This window comes from Suricata suricatta, chromosome X (assembly GCF_006229205.1).
Source record: "Suricata suricatta isolate VVHF042 chromosome X, meerkat_22Aug2017_6uvM2_HiC, whole genome shotgun sequence".
Taxonomy (NCBI): Eukaryota; Metazoa; Chordata; class Mammalia; order Carnivora; family Herpestidae; genus Suricata; species Suricata suricatta.
The window spans coordinates 101,138,873-101,149,891 of NC_043717.1; the positions used below are offsets into that span (position 1 = coordinate 101,138,873).

The following is an 11,019-nucleotide window of genomic DNA, read 5'->3' on the forward strand; positions in this document are numbered from 1 at the left end:
ATGTGTGAGGTGATATCTCATTATGGTTTTAATTTGTATTTTCCTGATGATGAGTGATGTTGAGCATTTTTTCATGTGTCTGTTAGCTATCTGTATATCTTCTTTGGAGAAGTGTCTTTTCATGTCTTTTGCCCATTACTTCCCTGGATTATTTGATTTTGGATCTTGAGTTTGATAAGTTCTTTATAGATTTTGGATACTAACCCTTCATCTGGTATGTCATTTGAAAATTCTTTCTCCCATTCCATCAGTTGCCTTTTAGTTTTGATGATTGTTTCCTTCCCTGTGCAGAAGCTTTTTATCTTGATGAGGTCTCAGTAGTTCATTTTTGCTATTGTTTCCCTTGCCTCCAGAGACGTGTTGAGTACAAAGTTGCTGTGGCTGAGGTCAAAGAGATTTTTGACTGCTTTCTCTTCAAGGATTTTGATAGCTTCCCATCTTACACTTAGGTCTTTTATCCATTTTGAGTTTATTTTTGTGTATGGTGTAAGAAAGTGGTTCAGGTTTATTTTTCTGCACATTGCTGTGCAGTTTTCCCAGCAGCATTTGCTGAAGAGACTGTCTTTATTTCATTGAATATTTTTCCTGCTTTGTCAAAAGTAGTTGACCATACATCTGTGGATCCATTTCTGGGTTCTCGACTCCATTCCGTTGATCTAAGGGTCTGTTTGGTACCAGTAGCATACTGTCTTGATTAAGCTTCGTAATATATCTTGAAGTCTGGAATTGTGATGCCTACAGCTTCTACTTTCTTTTTCAGGATTGCTTTGGTATTTGGGGGTCTTTTCTGGCTCCATACAAATTTTAGGATCATTTGTTCTAGCTCTGTGAAGAATGGTGGTGTTATTTTGATAGGGATTGCTTTGAATATGTAAATTGCTTTGGTTAGTATCAACATTTTAACAGTATTAGTTCTTTCAATCCACGAATATGGAATATTTTTCCTTTTGTGTGTGTGTGTCTTCTTCAATCAACTATTTCTTTTCAAAGGAACACAGAATATTTTCTGATTCATTCACACTCCCAGGATCAAACTCATGAAAAGATAAACTTTGTTTTCTGTCCTTTCTCAGTACAGACCTCATTATCCTTTGGAATTCTGATTTCTATCCACACCACTCTACTGAAACTGCTCTATCAAAGACACCAAGGACCCTCTGATTTCCAAACCCAGCATCCTTTACTTTTTCCTCACTTTACTGGAATTGTCTGGAGTATTTTGCATTCCTCTCCTCAGCTGTTCTTCCTCTACCTTTCAATGACAATATTTCCTTCTTCCTTTCCTATTTATGAGTCTTCTAATAAGAAACAATGTGTGAGTATGTATGTAAAATATATATTATAATGTACATATACATATATAGTCTATCAATACTATGCCATATCTTATAAGATATAAACCTCTTACGTTTCTTGTAAGGATACAATGTTTATGTATAATTAACTCTTGGCATATATTATATATAATGTTAATATTCATTATATATAACTCTATATCCTCTACAGTATATGATTTACGCATATGCATACATATATATGTATGTGTATGTGCGTACACACTTAATCCTCACAACAAGCATTGAGATATATAAAAACTATTTTCTCTATTTTACAGATACAGAAATTGAAGCACAGAGAGACCACCTCATTTGCCCAAATCTCAGAGCTGGTAAGTGCCTGAGCTAGGATTTGAACTGCTGCATCCTGGGCAAGGGGCCCATGCTCATAATGATTCTATTGTACACTGCATGTTCAGCAGCTTCAGTTTCTAGCGAGAGAACATAGCAAAGATGTTAGATGTTCTGTTATTTTATTAGAGACCCTGAGTCCCAAACTGAAGCCAACTTCTCCCTGAATAACACAGACCTTCACTACAGCCCAACTTATGCTGAGACTCTCATGCTTATTATAGATTGGAATCTTATCCAAGTCCAAATTTTAAAGTAATCTGAGAGCTTCCTTTCCCATCTTCTGATCTGATTATCAGCAGCTATGATTATCTTTGTTACTTCTGCCTCCTTCCCTTTCCTGGTTAATACCACACTAGTTGAGACTCATGCTTCCTCTTGCCTCATCTACATCAGCCTGCTTTCTGGGCTGTCCTTGCTTTAATCCATTATATACTACTGCCATGTTTATCTTTTCAAGGAGTATTCCATTGATGCCACCCCCTTACTCAAAAACACTCAATGATTTCTTTCTTATTGCCTCATAAACTAGAAATGTGTCATTTGACATGATACTAAACACCCTTCAGAGTATGTCTCACAATTACCTTACCAATGGAATATTTCCCTTATTTACCTCTAACATTATAATCCAGCCGCTGGAGCCATTCTTTGGCTTTTATACTCATCTTCATCCAATTACAATTTTCTCCTTTCAAGGTCCTACCTTCTTAAAGACTTATGCCAAACACCTGCCTGTCTTATCATAGACCCTTTCCTCACCCCTCTAGCTCTCCAGAAGCTCTAAATTCTTTCTCTTCAGAAAATGTCTAGCTACTGGTACCTCTCCTACAGCATTTGGGTTCTGACCTCTGATTTAAGTATTTGTGTACTTGTGTGCCTCTTGTATCTTCTTTCCTGTAACGTATAATAGCACACTGCCACTTAGAAAACATCCAGTAACTATCTGTCAAAGTGACTTCAATTGGGCACGTCTGCTAGAGTTGACTCTAACAGTCACACTAGAAAAATCTCCTTGTTTTAAAAGCAAAACACATTTATCCACGAAATGGTGATATTTGGGGGCTAGCTAGTACTAGCCTTTAGCATAAAATAGTTTTTCAAACATGAAAGGCATCCTCAAAGTATGACTATTTTTTATCATTGGAAATACTATCGTGAATATGATGCAAGATCTGAAGAGAATCCCATATAAGGAATTCAAAATAGAATTCTAGTCCATTTCCCTTTTCAGAGGTCTGTGGTAGCTTCTTATAACAGGAATGCAATGCAGATTCCTTCATGTCCCACACAGCCCTGCATGTTCTGGTTCTTACTTACCCCTGGATGCCTCTCCTCCCGCGCTCATCCTATCGCTGGCTCCTCTAGTCCCACAAGAGTTTTTCCAGCTGCTTTAATGTGTCAAGATTGTTCCTGCATTTATCCTTGCTTTCTCTCTGCCTGAAATGCTCATCCCCCAAACTTCAGATGGCTCTTTTCCCCATTATTCAAGTCTCTGCTCAATGTCACCCACTCTGAGACCTTCTTGACACCCTACCTGAAAAAGGCCCCACTCTCACTCCATCATTTTTAATTTACTTACCTTTTTTTTCATAATACTTACAACTCTATGAAAGTATCTGGCTTGTGTGTTAATTGTATTACTCTCCATTATTATATGTAGTCCCAAAGGGTAGGGGATTTTCACTGATGTGTCCTGAGCACCTAGAAAAGAATCTGGCACTAAGTAGATTCTTAGCATATATATCTTGAAAAATATCAAGTATGATTAATGAATGGTTATACACTTAGTGACTACTGTAAGGGGCAATATACATTTAGAATAATTCTAGCAGGAGTATTAATTGCCATTTGGAATGACAATTACACTTCATGCATTCAAATACTTAAGGTTTTTCAGGGAAACATAAACTAATGTTTTTGGGGGCCTTAGAGAAGCCTGAGACTTGCTAGAATTATTCTAAATGTATACTGCCCCTTACAGTAGTCACTAAGTGTAATATTGCTTAATAGAGGAAAAGGAACAATAGCACTGAAGTCTGTTGTCATCAGAAAATGTCAAAGTGCATGCCTTCTCTAAGGCCAAAAAAACCACATTAGTTTATGTACTTTCAGCAATCAATCATTTACTGAAATCCACACAATTATCCCTAAAGGTCACAGGAAAGCTCATTTTCTTTCATTTCTGATTAAAATGAGGGAAATGTCTTAAGTAGGTGGTTTTCTCATATAATCAGGAGTCTTTAAAACCTTGTTTTTTTATACAAGCAATTCATGTTATATTTTCTTTTTTATAAATTTAGTTTAATTTATTTACATATATAAATTTTTATAAACACATTTTCTGTAGCCATATTCACATGCATTGTGGCCAGTCATTTTTGTTCTTTATGTTGTTTGGCTTCTCATTTTTCCAGTGTAGTTATCCCCTACCTGGTAACCTATGTTAGCAAATGTGTGTATGTATTTGTGAGATACACACACATACACCATGGAAGTCCTTGATAAAAATCTATGTTCTGGTATGTGTTCATTCATGTTCATACACATATACATGCATGCATACACACAGAGATAGATAGATAGATAGATAGATAGATAGATAGATAGATAGACAGACAGACAACAGATAGATATCTAAAGCATTATAGATATTATGGGTATTAATTTTTTGTCACCTATATTAAAAATATGCCCCAGATCACCTCTGACTCCAACAAAACAATAGCTCCATTCCTTCAAGATCTTCCATCTTATAATTCTAAGCCCTGGACATAACTAACTAAACAAGTATAAGGAGACTCTGAAAGGTACAAAGAAAGAGGCAGACTGGAAGAAATAATATTGTTTCAATGTTCACCTGACCCAAAGCAATCTACAGATTTGGTGCAGTCGCTATCAAAATTCCAATGGTGTTTTTCACAACCATAAAAAAAAATTCTAAACAGCCAAATCAGTCTTGAGAAAGAAGAATGAAGGTGGGAGAATAATATTTCCTGATTACAAACTATATTACAAAGCTATGGTAATCAAAGCAGTATGGTGTTGACATAAAAACAGACACATAGATCAATGGAACAGGATCAAGAGCCCAGAAATTAACCCACACAGATATGGTCAATCAATTTATGACAAATGATCCTGGGATATACAGTGGGGAAAAGATAGTCTTCAATAAATGGTGGTTAGAAAACTGGGCAGCTACATGCAAGAAGAATGAAACTGGGCTGTATCTCATATCACTTACAAGAAATCAACTCAAAATGGATTAAAGATTTAAACATAAGACCTGAAACCATAAAACTCCCAGAAAAAAACATAGGAGGTAAGCTCTGTGACATTGGTCTTAGCAATGATTTTTTAAATTTGACACCAAGAGCATAGACAACAAAAGCAAAAAACAAACAAACACACAAACAAACAAAAAACAACCAAGTGGGATGGAATTACATCGAACTAAAGTGGTTTTTCATAACCAAGGAAACCATCAAGAAAATAAAAAGGCAGCCTGTAGAATGGGAGAAAATATTTGCAAATCATATATCTAATCATGGATTAACATCCAAATATATAAATAAGCCATATAGGTGAATAACACAAAAACAGTCTGATTTAAAAATAGAGGAATTGAACATTTTCCCAAAGAAAACATACAGTTGATCAACAGAAACATGAAAAGGTGTTCAACATTACTAATCATGAGGGAAATGCAAATCAAAACCACAATGAGCTATCACTTCACACCTGTTAGCTGTTAGGATGGCTATTATCCTGAAGAAAAAAGATAAATGCTGGCAAGGATATGGAGAAAAAAGGACCCTTATACACTGTTGCTGGGAATGTAAATCAGTCCAGCTACTTTGGAAATAAATATGGATGTGGCTGAAAAAATTAAAAACAGAATTACTGAGGCACCTGTGTGGCTCAATAAGTTGACTGACTCAGGTCATGATCTCCTGGTTTGTGCGTTTGAGTCCCTCATCAGGCTCTGTGCTGACAGTGTGGAGCCTACTTGGATTCTCTCTCTCCTTTCCTCTCTGTCCCTTCCCCATTTGTGCTGTCTCTACCTCTCTCAAAATAAATAAACTTAAAAAATAAATAAACAAATAAGTAAATAAAAACAGAACTACCATATGATCCAGCAATTCCACTTCTGGGTATAGATCCAAATGAAGTAAAATCACGATCTTGAAGAGACATCTGCACCACCAGGTTCATGATGGCATTATCCGTAATGCCAAGGTATGGAAAGAACCTAAGTGTCCATCAGCAGATAAATGGATAAAGAAAATGTGATATATAGAGAGTGGAATATTATTCAGCCATAAAAAAGAATACCCTACTATTTGCAGCAACGTAGCTAAAACTTGAGGGCACTATGCTAAGTGAGCTATGTCAGGCAGAGGAAGATAAATACTGTATGATCTCACTTATACGTTGAATCTCTCTCTCTGTGTCTCTCTGTCTCTGTCTCTGTCTCTCTCTCTCTCTCTCTCTCTCACACACACACACACACACACACACACACCCCAGAACTAATTGGTGGTTCCAAGAGGTAGGAGGTTGGGGATGGGTGGAATGGGTGAAGATGGTCAAAAAGTACAAACTTCCAGTTATAAGATAAATCCTGGGAATGTAATGTACAGCATGGTCACTATAGTAAACAGTACCGTATATTTGAAAGTCACTAAGAAAGTAAATCTTAAAAGTTCTCTTCACAAGAAAAATAATGTAACTATGTGAGGTGATGTATATTAACTAAACATTGTGGTTATCGTTTCATGATACAGGCATATATAAAATTGTTATATCATTGACCTTAAACTAATACAATGTTCTATGTCAACTATTTCTCAATAAAACTAGAAAAAACAAAAACAAAAACAAATACCTGGGCATAAGTAACCAAACAAGCATAGGAAGATTCTGAAAGATAGAAAGAAAACTGACTGCTGAAGGACCTTGGGACTTGAAGTACAATCTGATTGTGACTTCCTTGGGTTTCCTTATTGTCAACCATCTATCATGGACAGGGCACTGCAGAGACCTCCCACCCAAAACCATCATCAAGAAGAGACTAAAATAAAATAAAATAAAATAAAATAAAATAAAATAAAATAAAATAAACACTTCTAAGAAGAGTCTTCTGCCTCTAGTTAAAGACCAAGGAAAGGGTGATCTAACAGCAATGTCTGCCCTACTCCATCCAAACACAAACATAAAAACTACAACATCAATGCACCTGCCAGTGATACCACCACGCCCCTTTCATTGTTTTATTAGGGACAGAGGAGGTTTGCTTCCTATTTCCTGCCTAGCTGAAGTTGGTGGTGGTCCGATCTTCTGTTGTGGGTAATATTGTTAAATCTTAGCAGGGAATTAGCCTTCCATCACCTTACTGGCAGAAGCAAGCAATGATTCCCCTGCAGGAAGGAATAGATGGTCCAAGCAGAGAGCTGACCTTCCACCTCCCCAGCCATTGGTGCTTTGATTCTCCTCCAAGAGTAGTGTCAGCAGAGTCCAGTGGTAAGCTGGCCCCTTCTACCATAGTAATGACACTGAACCAGGTTGTCGAAAGCAAGGCTAGTCAGTACTCTGCTTCCCCTCACTCAAAATAAATGAAAAATAAAATGCTGTCTTCATTAATGCAAAAGAGTATAGCCTCTGTAGAATACAGTATGGTGGTTTCACAAAAAAATTAAACATAGAATAATCAAATGATCCAATAATTCCACTTCTGGGTACACACCCACAAAGAGGTGAAAGCAGTGAGTCAAGAAGATATTTGTACACTTTTGTACATATCAGCATTATTCCCAAAAGCTAACAGGTAGAAACAATCAAATGCCCATCAACAGATAAATGGGTAAACAAAACATGGTATATGTATACCACAGAATATGTGTTCAGTCTTTAAGAAGAAGGAAATTTTGATACATGGTACAACATAGATGAACCTTGAAAACGTTATACGAAGTGAAATAAGGCAATTACGATAGGATAAATACTGTATGTTACGTCATAAGAGATACTTGTCTTGGTCAAATTCCTAAGATAGATAGTAGAAGGGTGATTGCAGGGGTTAAGGGTTAGGGGCAATGGGGAGATATTGTTTAATGTGTACAAGACTTTCAGTCTGAGTAGATGGAAAACATCTGGTGATGGATGGTAATGATAGTTGCACAACAATGTGAATGCACTTAATGCCAAAGAACTATACCTTTAAAAATGGTAAAAAAAAAAAAAAGGCAAATTTGATTATAAATGCTTTGGCATAATTAATTTTTTTATTTATAAAGGTGCAAACTATCTTTGACATTTATGTTTGAAGAAGGGATGTATGAAAGTGATCTGGCCAGGTTGATTGGATGTCTAGGATAGATGTGATGAGCGAAGACATCTAGAGAACCTAGTATTTTTAAGGTCATCCAGGGTTTCCACATATACAGAATAATCTGGAACTTATTCAATTACAATGTGCTATCAAAATCTTGAAATTGCAGAGTCTAAGTAATAGGTATATGGGGGTTCACTGCTACTGTATCTATCCTGTTTTCACAAATAAGTTTTTAAGGGTGCCTGGGTGGCTCAGTCGTTTAAGTGTCAGACTCTTGATTTGGCTCAGGTATGACCTCATGGTTCTGGGATCAAGCCCCGCATCAGGCTCTCTGCTGAGCGTGGAACCTGCTTGGTTTCTCTCTGTCCCTCTCATTCTCCCTCTAAACAAACAAACAAACAAACAAACATGCCAAAAGTTTGTCTTTAATATGAAAAAAAAGACAATATAGTGTATCATCTCAACTATATGATATTCTGGGACAGACACAGCTATGGAGTCAGTAAAAAGGTCAGTGGTGAGCAGTGATTTAGGGGAGGTTAGAGGGGCAGAAATGTGGGTTTATCAAATTTAACCATATGTATTACAATACTGCTAGATGTTTTTTTAACATTTTTTTAATATAACACAATTGATTTTTTTAACATATGCAATTATTTTCCGTCATTTACAATACAGTAGTTACAATGACACTCCAAACAGAAAAGCAAAGTAAAATATCAAAACACCAACTTCTATTTCATGTAATTAGACTTATACAGAAATTAGAAGGTTAAGTAACAAGTAGTTAATCACCTAATTGCACAGCTATCTGAAGTGGCGATCATTATATAGCAGCTTATCTATGATACATTCAAGATACGTGATACAATTCATTACTTTCCCATAAGCTACAACACAGCCTACTTAATACCTTTCCTTAAATTCCACCTCTATACTACAGTATACTTGAGGTCCATGCAAAAAAGTAGCTACCTTTTATATAGGAAATGGATGATTAAGTCTTTGGTCCTGTAAGAGCAACTTCATTTAAACATAACCTCCCCCACCACCAAAAAAAAAAAGAAGAGGAAAAAAGTAAAGAAAATAATAAGGGAAAAACCCAAGACACACTCCCTTGGGAAAAAAAAAACCCAGCATGTAATTTCTGTCCTTGACAGAATGTATTTACATGACATTCTGGAAAAAGCAAGAAGATAGATACAGAAAACAAATCATAGTTTCCAGGAACTTGGATCTGGGTCGTTGGTTGACTAGAAGGTGAGGCCCAAGGAATTTACCAAATAGCTGGCCTTGGCAGTAGCTTATTCCTTTTCATTGGTCTGTAATATTCCATTAGAAGGATGCACTCAGTTTGTTAATCCACTCATCTATGGAAGGACATTCAAGTTGTTTCCAGCTTTTGGCAAATATGAATAGAGATGCTACAAACATTCGTGTGTTTTTTTGTGTGAATGTGCATTTTTATTTTTCCCAGGTGGAATTGTTGAATCAAATAGTGAAGTGTACATTTATAAGAAGTTACCAAGTCGTTTCGTACAGTGACTGCACCATTTTGAACTCACAAGGGTGGTGCATGTGCAGTCAAGTTGTTCCAGCCATGCTCACATTTAAGTGTCAGTATGTTTTTGGCAATACTCCAAAGTATGTTGCATCCTACTGTCTTGTTAATTTGCTTTTCTCTATTGACTAATCATGGAGGAGAATTTTTTACAAGCTTATTTCAAACTGTATGTCAATTTTAGTGAAGTGTCCAATGATGCATTGTGCCCATTTTAAAAACTGGGTTGTTTTCTAATTTTTGAACTATGAGAACCCTTTACATATTCTGATTGCAAGTCTTTTGATGTATGTATTATTCACATTCTTTTTCAGTCTGTAGCTTGTCTTTTTCTGTTACAAGTGTCTTTCTCAAGAGTGATTTTTTTTAAATACTGAAGATGCTTAATACATCATTCTTTCTTTTCAAATTAAGTTTTTTGTGTCATTTTTGAGATATTTTTTCCTGATTCTAAGAGATAAGTTTTCCCCCTTTATTTTCTTTTAAGGAATTTTACAGTTTAAAAAAATTGCCTTCCCCCCCACCCATTCTAGGCAATCATCAAGGGATGGATACAAAGGAAGGATAGAGGGAAACTTTGACCACAGATAGAGGGAGCCCCAGCCCCACCTTGTCCTGCTGTCAGCTGTGGGAAGTCCCAGGCAGTGGCCCCTGGGGGGTGGTGTTTATAGACTTTCAGGCTGTGTGGGTGCAGCTTTTTTTTTCCCTACGGGAAAAAGCCTCAGTTCCACAGAGCTAGAAGTCTGCCATGCATTAAGGTGAGGACCTAGAGGCAGGACAGAAGGGAATCTCTCACCACAGAAAGTACCCCAAAGAAATATGCCCCTGCTGTCAGCCCTGAGAGGCCCCATTCTTGGATATCAAGCAGAAACACCTTTCTTTATACCCTGGACTTCCTTCTCTTGTGTCTCTCAGAGATAGTGGTCTTGGCCTGAGGGACCATCCTCGGGTCAACAGAAAGAAAGGGACCTGACAAACGAAATATTTTTTTAATATTAAGGAAGCCTGGGGCACTTGGGTGGCTCAGTAAGTTAAGCGTGTGACTTTGACTCAGGTCATGATCTCCAGCTTTGTGAGTTTGAGCTCTGCATCAGGCTCTGCGCTGACAGCTCAGACCCTGGAGCCTGCTTCCAATTCTGATCTCACTCTGTCTCTGTCCCTCCCCGACGACTCACACTGTGTCACCCTCAAAAATAAACACTAAAAAAATTAATATTGAGGAAGCCTAACTTATCTTTTTTTTCTTTTTGAAAAATCCTTAATGTCATGTTTAATACATATTTGTCTAACTCCAGGTCATAAAATTTCCCCCTGCATTTTCTTTTAAAGGTTTTATAGCTTTTAATTTACCATTTGGTTTGATGATCCATTTTCCATTTGTTTTTTTTTCCATAATATTTTATTGTCAAATTGTTTTCCATACAACACCCAGT

General features: G+C 36.8%; 1 long non-coding RNA gene across 1 annotated transcript in view; it reads left to right on the forward strand.

Annotated features, from left to right (window-relative positions):
• Positions 1-1,614: 1,614 nt before the first annotated feature.
• Positions 1,615-11,019, forward strand: part of LOC115283251 — a 61,843-nt gene continuing 52,438 nt past the window's right edge. Inside the window, exon 1 of the long non-coding RNA XR_003904969.1 lies at positions 1,615-1,669. This is a non-coding gene — a long non-coding RNA (uncharacterized LOC115283251). The remainder of the gene's footprint in view (positions 1,670-11,019) is intronic.